Raw genomic sequence first — 14362 nt, 5'->3', positions numbered from 1 at the left:
GTCGCCCAGGCTGGAGTGCAGTGACACGATCTCAACTCACTGCAACCTCCCCCTCCCAGTTTCAAGCGATTCTCCTGTCTCAGCCTTCCGAGTAGCTGGGATTACAGGCGCCCACCACCACACCTGGCTAATTTTTGTATTTTCAGTAGAGATGGGGTTTCATCATATTGGTCAGGCTGGTCTCGAACTCCTGACCTCAGGTGATCCACCCACCTTGGCCTCCCAAAGTGTTGGGATTACAGGTGTGAGCCACTGTGCCCAACCCTTCCCCGATATTTCTTAAGGGATTTTTTGGTTTTCTTTTGAGGTAAGGCCTTGCTCTGTCACCCAGGCTGAAGCCGTGGTGTGATCATAGCCCACTGCAGCCTCTGCCTCCTCAGCTCAAACTATCCTCCCACCTAAGCCTCCCAGGTAGCTGGGACTACAGTCACACACTCCCACACCCAGCTAATTTTTGTATTTTTGTATTTTTTTTTTGAGACGGAGTCTCGCTCTGTCGCCCAGGCTGGAGTGCAGTGGCCGGATCTCAGCTCATGGCAAGCTCTGCCTCCCGGGTTTACGCCATTCTCCTGCCTCAGCCTCCCGAGTAGCTGGGACTACAGGTGCCAGCCACCTCGCCCGGCTAGCTTTTTTTTTGTATTTTTTAGTAGAGACGGGGTTTCACCGTGTTAGCCAGGATGGTCTCGAACTCCTGACCTCGTGATCCGCCCGTCTCGGCCTCCCAAAGTGCTGGGATTATAGGCTTGAGCCACCGTGCCCGGCCTTAGTTTTTGTATTTTTGATAGAGATGGGGTCTCACCATGTTGCCAACGCTGGTCTTGAACTCCTGGGCTCAAGCAATCCTTCCATCTTGGCCTCCCAAAGTGCTGGGATTACAGGCATGAATCTTGCCCCAATATTTCTTTAGTCTAAGAGCAAGACCTACTTTCCTCATAATAAAGGCAAGTGGATGTGTCATCTTGGGTATTTATGCTGACGGATAGTAAGTTGGTGTATACACGAGGAGTTTAGTTCTATTACAGACATCTCTTGCTTAACACATGGATCAAGCACTACTTTCCAATCAAAACTATCTGAACAGGCAGAAACTGAAGAAATTCTGAGTGTCTAATGAACCAGTGTGAGCAGACTGACTGGCTTGCAGGGCAAAATTAATCAGTTTGGAACTTTGCTTATTGGGCAAAATCTTAGCAGAAAACTCTCCCACTACTTCAGTTCAATCACTAGATAGCATTTTCTCTAGTAAATAATACTGGACATTCACATGGGCTTATAACCATCCTATAGAACATACTGTGTTAACATTCCCTTTTTAGAACTTGATAATTTTTAAAGACTCAGCTTCTTCGATAAAAGGCTGAGATTAGATTATGGGTTTTCCTTTTTCTTCTTCTTCTTCTTCTTTTTTTTTTTTTTTTACAGGTGTGCACCATCACACCTGGCTAGTTTTTTATTTTTTGTAGAGACAAGGTCTCACTATGTTGCCCAGGGTGGTCCTGAACTCCTGGGCTCAAGCTGTCCTCCCACCTCAGCCTCCTGAGTAGTTGAGGCTATAGGTGCATACCACCACACCGGCTAAATAATTTTTTTTTTTTTTTTTTTTTTTTTTTTTTGTGGATACTGGGTCTCACTCTGCCGCCCAGGCTGGAGCACAGTGGCAAAACCACAGCTCACTGTAGCCTTCATCTCTCAGGCTTAAGCGATCCTCCTACCTCAGCCTCCTAAGTAGCTGGGACTACAGGCATGCACCACCACCCCCAGCTAAATTATATTTTATTTATTTATTTATTTATTTATTTAGTAGAGATGGGGTCTCGCTCTGTTGCCAGGGCTGGTTCCAAATTCCTGGGCTCAACTGATCTTCCTTTCCTGGCCTCCTAAAGTGCTAGGATGGCAGCTGTGAGTCACTGTGCCCAGCTGGATTTTCCTTCTCAGCTCCTCATTTCATGGTCACCCTTTTAGGTGGGAGTTTTCCCCACATGCTGGCCTCCTTCTCTGCTCCTACAGAAATTCCAGATCTTTGAGAACATCCTTGTTTCCTCACCACAAGTAGTTTCAGGCTTTTGTTGCTTGTCTTACTTGTGAGAATCCCACCCCACCTCATCAGGGAAGCTCTAAATTTTGCACATGGGGTTGCGTGTTATGTTATGTTTACCACCTTTGTAGGATGACCCCAGAGAGACCACTTTGTTTTATATCATTGAGAGGCAGAGTTTCATAAAGCCCTTTCCCATCATCCTTCAAATAAGAGCTTTTCAAGTTTTGCTTCTATTCCTTCTGAGTTACCAGCTTTCCTCTTCTCTTTCAGATGCAACGTACTGTGGTATATGTCACATCAAACTAAGGTGTATGTTCAGGTACAAGGCTCTGCAATGATTCTGTAACATCAACTATTAAACACCAATGGCCTAACTTTTTGGGCCCTTGAATTAATTTCCCTACTTTACTCAATATATTTAAAATGGCTTCCAAACTCATGCAGTGGTGTGACCTAGAACATGACATTTTCTGCCAGAGCTCTATACTTTTCCATGATAAAACTACTTTGTTTAAGCGTCCCATAAAGGAACACTTCAAATACATGTGCATATCACTACAAATATTGTGAAATAAAGCCCATCTTACAGAAGTGAAAACAAACAAATAAGAAAACTTCCTTGACCTCATATTCCTTTCTACCTCTCATTTCTTTGTTTTCCTTTACATCTCAAAAGAGATGTCTATACTATGCTCATCAAGTCCTCCCATTCTCTCTTAAATATTCTCCAGCACAGCATTTGCCTCTACCTGTTCACCAGAACTGCTCCAAGGTTACCAGTGACCCTCCTGTGGCCACACTGAATGACTACTCTGAGCCCTTGTCTCACTTTGCCTTCAGGAGCATTTGACAGTTGACTCCCCTCTTTCTTGCAAAGCTTTTCTTCACTCAGCTTCCAGAACCCTGTGATCTTGAGGTTTTCCTCCTGTCTCTCTCGCTGCCTCTTCTCAGTCTCCTTTGCTTATTCCTCCTCAAAGCCCCAAGTCTTAAACTTTGGGGTGCCCCAGGTCTCAGTCTTTGGGATGTTTCTCTTCTCTGTCTCCACTCCCTTGGTGATCTCAATTAATTTGCTTAAAAAAAAAAAAAAAGATCTTGCTTTATTGCTCATGCTGGAGTGTAGCATTATAATCATAGCTCATTGCAGCCTCAAACTCCTGGGCTCGGGCAGGCACAGTGGCTCACGCCTGTAATCCCAGCGCTTTGGGAGGCCAAGGTGGGCAGATCACCTGAGGTCAGGAGTTCGAGACCAGCTTGGCTAACATGGTGAAAGCCTGTCTCTACTAAAAATACAAAACTTAGATGGGTGTGGTGGTACATGCCTGTAATCCCAGCTACTTGGGAGGCTGAGGCAGGAGTATCACTTGAACCTGGGAGGTGGACGTTTCAGTGAGCCGAGATCGTGCCACTGCACTCCAGCCCGGGAGAAAGAGGGAGAGTTTGTCTAAACAAAAACAAAAACAAAAAAACAAAACACTCACAAAACAAAACAAAAAACCTCCTGTGCTCAAGCAATTCTCTTGCTTCAGCCTCCCAGGTAGCTGGACTACAAATGCACACCACCGTGCCTGGCTGATTTTTCTTTGTAGAGGTGGGGTCTTGCTATGTTGCCCAGGCTGGTCTCAAATTCCTGGCCTCAAGCAATCCTCCCACCTTGGCCTCCCAAATGCTGGGATTACAGGTGTGATCCCTGAGCCTGTTCTCAATTAATTTCAGGACTTTAAACATCAACAATATGCCAATTACCCTTAGATTTATACCTCCAACTCAGACCTGTCCCTTGATCTCCAGACATATCTGAACTCCTGATCAGTAATCCTAAGTTGGACATTCAGCTGATACCTCAGCATTAACAAGCACCCAAAGGAGACTCTTGATCTTCTTCGCCAAACCTGTTTCTCATTCAGCCTTCCTCTGAATAATGACAGTCAGCATTTACACAGTGCTTACTCCACGCTTTGCACTGTTCTAAGTGCTTTATGATAGTAACACATTCAAAACTCATGACAACTTTCTGAGGTGGCTGTTATTACTATCTCCATGTTGTAGATTAGGAAATTGAGGCATCAAAAGGTTAAATGACAAGAAATTAAGGATACAGGCATCATGTGGCAAAACCCCTTTAGAATATAAGCTCCATGAGAGTGGGAATGCTATGGTGACTTTTTTTTTAGACGGTCTCTCTCTGTTGTTCAGGCTGGGTGCAGTGGCACCATCTCAGCTCACTGCAGCCTCAACCTCCCCGGCTCAAGGCATCTTCCCACCTCAGCTTCCCAAGTAGCTGGAACTACAGGAGTGCACCACCACGCCCGGGTAATTTTTGTATTTTTTTGTAGAGTTGGGGTTTTGCTATGTTGCCCAGGTTGGTCTCAAAGTCCTGGGCTCAACTCATCCACCTACCTTGACTTCCCAAAGTGCTGGGATTACAGGCGTGAGCCACTGCACCTGGCCACTGTGTGTCTTATTTGTTGCTGTAACCCCAGGTTCTAGTGGCTGGCACACAGTAGGTAATTAGTAAGTGGTTACTGATCAATAAATGAATGAATGATTGTATACATTTAAAGTTACATATGAATTATTACAATCATAAGGCATCCAGTAAGCTAGAACACTTTGGCCCAGGGTGAACCACATGGCTTTCCAGGGCAGGCCATGGGTATACAGCCAGCAGTAAATGAAGAGGCTGGCTTCTCTTGATAGTGACCCATGATCACTGGGGATCTGGATACACTGTTCCTTCCCACCCCTCTCCCTGTTTTGGGCCCTTAGGGATGGCTCAGGTTGCCCAGGCAGTTACTGTCACATCTGTAGTGCTGCTGTGCCCGCCCCACTTTTTCAGCAGCACAATAATAGCTGTTTTTTTTTTTTCTTTTTTTTTTTTTGGTCACTGACAGTATGCCTGAAACTCTGTTAAGTGCTCCATATGGCTTAACTGAATTATCTTATTAACCCTAAGTGATAGACCCCCGCCCCGCCACCCTTTTTTTTGAAACAGAGTCTCACTCTGTCCTCCAGGCTGGAGTGCAGTGGCATAATCTCAGCTCACTGCAACCTCCACCTCCTGGGTTCAAGGGATTCTCATGCCTCAGCCTCCCGAGTAGCTAGGATTACAGGCATAAGCCACCATGCTCGGCTAATTTTTGTATTTTTAGTAGAGACAGGACTCTACTTTTGTATTTTTAGTAGAGACAAGGTTTCACCCTATTGGCCAGGCTGGTCTCAAACTCCTGACTTCAAGTGATCCATCTGCCTTGGCCTTCCAAAGTGCTGGGATTACAGGTGTGAGCCACCATGCCTGGCAGTGATAGGCCCTTTTATTAACACCATTTTCCAGTTGAGGAAACTGAGGCTGAGATGTGTTAAGTAACTTGTCCAAGATCACACAGCTAAGTAGCAGACTGTAAAGGACTTAGTCCATCCCGAGGCTGTCACTGACTGGTGAAGCCAAACTATTTCTCGTGATCTGAGTGGACAGAAAGGGAGGAAAGTGTGCTGGGGAGGTCTGTTCCCACATTCGCATCTCAACATCAGGAACCCAGTGATAATTCTAGCCCCAGGGATGGAAGATGCTGCTGCTCTACAACTCCAGTCTCCAGGTTCCATTTGCTTTTCTGTCCTGACCAAATTGGCATTTCGTTTTGAGTAGGCACTGGGGATTACCCCTTTCTTTTTCAGAGTTCTTGAACTTCTTAGACTCCCAGGGTTGGGTAATCACTTTGGGTTGGTAGTTTAGAGGACACTGGAAACTTAGTGGGATTTGCATCCAGTCAGGTGTGTGTGCCTTGGGTAACACCATTACCAGGTAGCTCAGATGACCTCTCTAGCTCATTCCATCCCTCCTTCCTAAAAATCTGCCCACTGCACTGCAAGATTAGCCACTGCCAGGAATGCTCACTGGGCAATTATCATCTTTACCATTTTTACACATTTCAACCTTGTTTGCAACCGGCCACTAAGCAGCCGTTGTGGTTTAAACAACAATCCCCTTTGGACACAGACATAGGAATCAAAGCCTTTCACACCAAATGCTGGGAAAGTCTGTGATTTTGTTAACTAAGAATGCACTGTTTTCTGTTTTCCGTGTCTATGATTTTCACATTCCTGAGCACTGGCCAAGGGGGTTGTCCAAAATCATGTCAAACAGCATGACCATTGTTTACCTTTTTCTCCTTGGCAGTTTCAGCACTGACTTGCTCTTTTTGTTTTGCTTTGTTTAAAACAAGTAACAGGCAGTAAAGGAGCAAAATAGCAGGTCCCAATAGGGGTGACAAAATAATATCTTTTTCAGAGTTGAAAACAAGTGTTCAAACAGAACTTTTACATGAATAGTCATAGCAGCACTATTCACAGTGGCCAAAAGGTGAAAACAACTCAAATGTCCATTAACACATAAGCAGATAAATTGTGGTATATACACAATGGGATATTATCTTGTCATAAAAAGAAATGATGTACTGATACAGGCTAAAAATTTGTGAACCTTGAAAACATTATGCTAAGTGAAAAAAAAAAAATGGACCAGACACAAACGGCCAATATAGTATGATTCTATGTAAAATATCCAGACTAGGCAAATCCATAGAGACAGAGGGCAGATGAATGGTTGCCAGAGCTTAGGGAAGGTGGAATGGGGATTGCTTAATGTGTACGGGGTTTCCTTCTGAGGTAGTGAAAATGTTCTAGAACTAGATGGTAGTAATGGTTGCACAATATTATAAATGTACTGCCACTGATGGTAAATTTTGTTATGTGTATTTTCTGTGTGTGTCAGGCTGGTAATGTGTTGATGTTGTAACAAGGCTTGAGGGAGTCACATCTTACACATGCACGTGAAAATCCAACGATCATGCTTATAAACTCCAAAAGGATCATGTTATGTGGATCTTATCACACTTAAAAAACTTTCTTAGTAAAAAAGAGAAAAAAAAAATGTTTTCAGAGATCTTTGGGCATTAACTCAAATTAATAGTTACCCAAAACTCCCAAAAGAGAAAATTAACCAATTAAGACATTGGTTACATAGGAGTATATATTTGTCAGCACTCCTTGAATTGTACTTAAGATCTGTCTTTCACTCTATGTACATTTTACCTCACTAAAAATTTGGCCAATCAAAAGTAACAGAAAATGCAACTATACTATGTGCAAAAATAATCTATGAAGAGGTGATATTATGTTACCTACAAGATTGAATTATACAGCTTCTGGAAATCGAGGTAGTCATAGACAATGCTTTGTGGAGCTCTGGGAAGCCTGTCGTAAAGTTATTTAAATTACCACTGATTTCTAGAAGGAATTGCAACGTGGAGTTGCAATTGGGGTAGACGTTCAGTGTCCCACAGGTCACGGCATGTTCCTGTTGCAGCTGCACCCAGATATTCACAGTGGTGGAGACCTTGCTTCCCAGTAACACTAAGTCTGAATGTAATTTCACTTAATGTTCTTTGGCTATAGAGCGGTCAATAATGAGAAGTATCCACTGCAAATAAAATTATTTACAGTTGTCACATGGGGCTAGCTCATCCATCTCTATATCCCTACTTCACCAGTGCATAATATATAAAATCACATTGTATCTGACAAATGAATCAACAAAAGATTTTTCTCCTATTTACATTAGAAGCATCCAGTAAAACCATTCCCAAACAAAAATTTAACATTTAACCAACATTTAACAACTTCACCAAGTATGTCTTTATTTACTGAACTCTTGATACATAGAATTACAGTATCATAACTCTATTCTGTAAGCCCAGTTTCACATGAATTAGATTCCACAGTTCTTAAAAATCTCATTGAAATTAGAGGGTGATTGTGAAATCTTTTAGTTCCAAAGAAACTTCGTCTAGTTTTAGTCTTTGTTTGTTCCTTGCTGATACCAGATAGAAATAGGGTTATATGAATACCTTTTAAAATAGCGAAAGTCAGCCAGGCATGGTGGCTCATGCTTGTAATCCTAGCACTTTGGGAGGCCAAGGCAGGTGGATCACCTGAGGTCAGAAGTTTAAGACCAGACTGGTCAACATGGTGAAACCCGTCTCTACTAAAAATACAAAAAGTTGCCAGGCGTGATGGCGCACGCCTGTAATCCCAGCTACTCAGGAGGCTGAGGCAGAAGAATTGCTTGAATCTGAGAGGTGGAGTTTGCAGTAAGCCGAGATCATGCCACTGTACTCCAGCCTGGGTGACAGAGCAAGACTCTGCCTCAAAAAATAAATAAATAACATAACATAAAAATAAAATGGCTTAAGTCTAACAGTCCCCCGAAAAAAGAAAAAAAATAGGGGCTGGGAGGGCTGGCTCACGTGTAATCCCAGCATTTTGGAAGGTTGAGGGGGCAAAGGTCACTTGAGCCTGGGAGTTTGATACCAGCCTGGCCAAGACCCCATTTCTACAAAAAGTACAAAAATTAGCCAGGTGTGGTGGTGTGTGCCTGTGGTCCCAGCTACTTGGGAGGCTGATGTGAAGGCATCACTTGAGCCTAGGAGGTCCAAGCTGCAGTGAGCTGTGACCATGCCACTGCACTCCAGCCTGGGTGACACAGCGAGACCTTGTCTCAAAAAATAAATAAATAAAAATATATAAAATAAATAAAATTACAAACTCTAGGTAAAACAAAAGCTGATAATGAAACTTAAAAACATTTCTGAGCTCTGCAGTGAACAATGTTTATATTGTCATAATATAAATTCTGTTTATTAAATTTCAACTTTAAGAATCTATAGTTAGGCCAGGTGCAGTGGCTCACACCTGTAATCCCAGCACTTTGGGAGGCCGAGGCAGGCGGATCACCTGAAGACAGGATTTCAAGACCAGCCTGGCCAACATGGTGAAACCCAATCTCCACTAAAAGTACAAAAATTAGCCAAGCATGGGGGCATGTGCTTGTAATCCCAGTTACTTGGGAGGCTGAGGCAGGAGAATCACTTGAATTTGGAGGTTTAGTGAGCCAATATCATGCCACCACAGTCTAGCCTGGGTGACAGAGTGAGACCCTGTCTCAAAAAAAAAAAAAAAAAAAAAAGGCTAGGCGCGGTGGCTCAAGCCTGTAATCTCAGCACTTTGGGAGGCCAAGATGAGCGGATCACGAGGTCAGGAGATCGAGACCATGCTGGCTAACACGGTGAAACCCCGTCTCTACTAAAAAAATACAAAAAACTAGCCAGGCGAGGTGGCGGGTGCCTGTAGTCCCAGCTACTCGGGAGGCTGAGGCAGGAGAATGGCGTAAACCCGGGAGGCAGAGCTTGCAGTGAGCCGAGATTGCGCCACTGCACTCCAGCCTGGGCCACAGAGCCAGACTCTGTCTCATAAAAAAAAAAAAAAGGGAAAGAAAAAAATCTGTAGTTAGACAACATATAGATGTAATTTTGATTATAGGACAGAAAATAAATGCTATTCACTTTGTCAATCTAAAATTAAATTTCAAATTATAGAAGTTGAAAAGTAAAAGGGAGAAGAACTCAAAGTGTGTGACAGGCTGACATTCCCATCTCACGAAACAGGAACCAGGAGACACTACATAATTAATAGAATTAGAAGTAAAACTGTTAGCATATGACCAAAGTTACTGGAGCAGACACACTACATAACCAATATTTATTCCCCTTACTTCCTTGTAACAGGACCCTAGTTTTGTTCAGGACATCAATATGTAATGATGATATGTAATGGATCATTCAGAAACCAGTGAATCTTAACCCTGGCCGCACATTGCAACCACCTAGAAGAGATTATAATTTAATTGGTCTAGGGCAAGTTTTCTCAAACTTGACACAACTGACATTTTGAACAGAATAATTCTGTGTTGTTGGGGGCCGTTGTGTGTGTTGTAGGGTGTTTTACACCATCCTGGCCTCTAGCCACTTAGTGGTGGGAGCATCTCGCCCCAGTTACAAGAATCAAGACTGTATACAGACATTGCCAACTTGCCCTTGGTTGAGAACCACTGAACCTAGGATAAGACTATGTTCAGAGATGTACACTTAAAATATCCCTAGGAGATTCTAATATGTAACCAGGGTTGAGAACTATTGATATAAGCCAATTAGTCAATCCAGTTTCTTGTAGGTTTTTCCAGGTTCTCTTGCTTCTATGTGTGGTCATATGACTTAGTTCTGGCCAGTGAGATTTAAGTGGAAGTTTGCTTTGCTAGAGGGTTTGTGAGTGGAGGTCTAAGAAAGCTTGTACTTTATTGATGAAAGGTGACAGACATAGCTTCTGTTTCTTGCCTATTCTCCTCTTTTTCCTGTTTGTATGAAGCTGTGAATGTTTGGAGTTGTGGCCATCATCTTGTAATCAAATGAAGACAAGCATGAATATAAAAACTAGCCTGTTAAGGATGGCAGAGAGGAAAGACAGGAAAGGCATAAAATAAAAATTTTATTTAAATTTTTATTTTATTTTAAACTGAGTCCCTGCTGGCAGTTTTTGGCAACTGAACCAACAATAAGCAGGACTTGTTAAGTGAGTACAAATTTCTTTGTGTTTAAGCTGCCGTAGGCAGTTTTTTGTCATCTGAGTGAAAATCAATCACAATTACTACAGTCACAAATGTAATAAAAGGAAGAAGTAAAAACAGATACTCAACTGGTAGGATGGAAATGGGAAGGAGAGAGAATACTGTAAACAAGCTATATCTTCATTTCTCATAACAGGAAGTATAAAGGGATAAATAAAAACAGTTGCATATATATATATCCAAAAGAATTGAAAACACAAGTGCACACACACACTTATATATGAACGCTCACAGCAGCGTTATTCATAACAGCCCAAGGTGGAAACAGTCTAAATGTCCATCAACTGATGAATGGATAAACGAAATGTAGTCTATACATAAAATGTAGTCTATACATGCATTACTTTATGACTAGCCATCATAAAGTAACGGGGCACTGACACACCCGACGACATGGATGAATCCTGAAATCACTACACCAAGTGACAGAAGCCAATCATACAAGGTCACATACTGTGTGATTCCATTTATATGAAATGTCCAGAAAAGGTAAATCTATAGAAACATAAAGCAGATGGGCCTGGCGCAGTGGCTCACGCCTGTAATTTCAGCACTTTGGGATACCGAGGCAGGCAGAGCATTTGAGGTCAGGAGTTCGAGACCAGACTGGCCAACATGGTGAACCACCACCTCTACTCAAAATCCAAAACATTAGCCGGACGTGGTGGTGTATGCCTGTTATCCCAGCTACTCAGGAGGCTGAGGTAGGAGAATCGCTTTTGCTCGGCCAGTGTGCTCCCGAAGCCGGCTGCGGGCCGCGGCTCTGCCGGGATTAAGCTTCACGGTGGCGCGGCCACTGTCCCGGATACTGAGGCGGCTCCTGAGGTCCAACGCCCGGAGCTGCAGCTCAGGGGTTCCGGTGATGCCGCCTCGCCCCGGCGAGTCCGCCCAAGCTGCCTGAGAGGAGCTGTCCAGGCGGAGGCAGTTCCTGCGGGAGCACAAGGCCCCCTTTTCCGCCTTCCTCACAGACAGCTTCAGCTGGCAGCACAGCTACCTGCGGATCTCCCTCACGGAGAAGAACAGCCTCATATGTCAATACCGCATGCCCAAGGAGGGGTCCCTCTGACCCCCAAGGTCAACCTGCTGACCACAGAGGAGATCCTGACCCTTGCCTGGCTCTTTGTGAAGGAAGGCGTGGAAAAAGTTCCGGCTCATGGGCGGAGAGCCACTCATCTAGCTGAACGTGATGGACACTGTGGCCCAGCTCCAGCGGCTGGAAGGGCTGAGGACCATCGGTGTCACCACCAACAGCATCAACCTGGCCCGGCTGCTGCCCCAGCTTCACAAGGCTGGTCTCAGCGCCATCAACATCAGCCTGGACACATTGGGGCCTGCCAAGTTTGAGTTCATCGTCCGCAGGAAAGGCTTCCACAAGGTCATGGAGGGCATCCACAAGGCCACCGGCTATACAACCCTGTGAAGGTGAACTGCGTGGTGATGCGAGGCCTTAATGAGGATGAACTCCTGGACTTTGTGGCCTTGACCGAGGGCCTCCCCCTGGACGTGCGCTTCATAGAGTACATGCCCTTTGATGGTAACAAGTGGAACTTCAAGAAGATGGTCAGCTATAAGAAGATGCTAGAAACTGTCCGGCAGCAATGGCCAGAGCTGGAGAAGCTGCCAGAGGAGGAATCCAGGACAGCCAAGGTCTTTAAAAATCCCTGGATTCCAAGGCCAGATCAGCTTCATCATGTCCATGTCTGAGCATTTCTGTGGGACCTGCAACCGCCTGTGAATCACAGCTGACGGGAACCTCAAGGTCTGCCTCTTTTGGAAACTCTGAGGTATCTCTACTGGATCACTGCAAGCTGGGGCCTCCAAGCAGGAGCTGCTGAGAATCATCCGGGCTGCCGTGGGCAGGAAGAAGCAGCAGCATGCAGGCATGTTCAGTATTTCCCAGATGAATAACCGGCCCATGATCCTCATTGGTGGGTGACCCATCAAGTCATTTTTGATGTTCCATGAATCCCCACCAGCTAATCCAAGCATTTCCTCCTGGGACCCCCCCCATGTTCAGGGTCTAAGATCCAGAATGAGATTCTCTAGCCAGATGGCCACTTTATGGAAAGGATACAGGGTTCCCCAGACCCCACTTCTAGCCCAGCAGCAGCTAGGGTCTGGCTCCTTTCAGAGACACTACACTTCCCATGCAGACTCAGATGCCAACTCAAAGTGCCTTAGCCCAGGTTCCTGGGCTCCTGCTGCCCCCTCAGGACCCCAGTTAACCTCAGAACAACTAACTCATGTGGACTTGGAAGGACAAGAAGCTATGGTAGATGTGAGCAGGAAGAGCGGGTGGCTGTGGCCTCAGCCATGGTCCTCCTGGGGCCTGTAGCCTTCAAGCTTGTCCAGCAGAACCAGCTCAAGAAAGGAGATGCCCTGGTGGTGGCCCAGCTGGCTGGAGTCCAGGCAGCCAAGCTGAGCAGCCAGCTGATCCCTCTGTGCCACCATGTGGTCCTGAGCCACGTTCCAGGTGCAGCTGGAGCTGGACAGCACGTACCATGCGGTGGAGATCTGGGCATCTTGCCGGACTTGGGACCCCCACCAGGGTGGAAATGGAGGCCCTGACCTCTGGTGCAGTGGCCGCCCTCACTCTGTATGACATGTGCAAGGCTATCAGCAGGGACATCATGTTGGAGGAGATCAAGCTCATTAGCAAGACTGGCGGTCAGCGGGGGGACTTCCATCGGGCTTAGTTCCTGCCCTTCTCACCCATAGCCCAGCCAGGTCTGGAGATGGGATGCAATTTAAGCTGAGGGAAAGACATCAATTTCCTTTAATCACAGTCACTGTTTACCTTGAGCACTAAACCTGAAGTCAGCCTGCTCTACTACTAGGCCTGCTGCTAGATGATCTTTAATGACTGATGGGGCTTCCTTTCTATAGGGAGGATACCAGCAGGCCCTTAAGCCTTCCAGGACACTAAGGTCATGGGAGCTGGACTGCAACAAGCAATGCTAGATAACTGAGAAATCATGTTCTTTCTGGACTATTTCAGACAACCAGTCTCAGACAGTCCAGCCCATAAATTTTCCTTCTCATTTTGGGTTTTCTCTTTTACTTTCCTGGGGAAAGATTAAGGGCTCATTAAGCAGAGGAACCCACTTTGAGGACAGCAAAGCACAAGCTTGCCTGAAGAATGCATCTCCCCAGCAGCTCTGCCTCCCTAAGTCTGTAAAGCCACAGCCCTGCCCTGTCCTGACTTCATCTCTCCCTCTGCCCAAGTCTATGTCCCATCAAACTTGTAGCCTTTCAGCTTAACAGTTGCCTGGTCCTGTTGGCTCCCTTTCCTCAGGCCCCCTCCTCTGAAACAGGATGTGCACACGTGGGCCACAGCCCTAAGGACTCCTGACGGACCACATAGCCCACACCTGGCCCTGCTCATGGCTGTTCCACCCACCCCTCCTTATTCTGGAGCATATCAGGGAAAGAAGAGTTGATGACAGATTGCCTTCACCCTTGTTGCCTTCACCCTCGGCGCACAAATAAAGCTACGATGCCAACTTTGCAGATGTAATAAATAAATAAATAAAGTAAGTAGATGACTAGTTGCCTAGGGTTGGGGGAGGGGCAATGGGGAATGATTGCCTAATAGATATGGGGTTTCCTTTTGGCATGATGAAAACATCCTAAAATCAGATAGTGGTGACAGTTGCACAACTTTATGAATATACAAAACCCCACTGAACTGCACTCTTTAAAATGATAAATTTAATGGTATGTGAATTATACCTCATTAAATAAAAATAAAAATAAAAAACACCTACAGAAACAGCTTTTAAGCTGAGTATTAGAGGTATGGAAGGATC

At 45.1% G+C, this 14362-nt stretch overlaps 1 non-coding gene and 1 pseudogene across 1 annotated transcript; one reads left to right on the top strand and one right to left on the bottom strand.

Moving 5' to 3' along the window:
• Positions 1-6800: 6800 nt before the first annotated feature.
• On the bottom strand, positions 6801-6904 carry LOC115895366. The gene has a single exon (XR_004055568.1). It is a non-coding gene; the product is annotated as a small nucleolar RNA U13 (small nucleolar RNA).
• Positions 6905-11286: 4382 nt separating this feature from the next.
• LOC104655455 lies at positions 11287-13249 on the top strand (annotated as a pseudogene).
• The last annotated feature ends 1113 nt before the right edge of the window (positions 13250-14362 follow it).

The sequence above is a fragment of the Rhinopithecus roxellana genome, chromosome 20 (genome assembly GCF_007565055.1).
Source record: "Rhinopithecus roxellana isolate Shanxi Qingling chromosome 20, ASM756505v1, whole genome shotgun sequence".
NCBI lineage: Eukaryota > Metazoa > Chordata > Mammalia > Primates > Cercopithecidae > Rhinopithecus > Rhinopithecus roxellana.
This window is presented reverse-complemented; position numbering and strand designations above follow the sequence as displayed.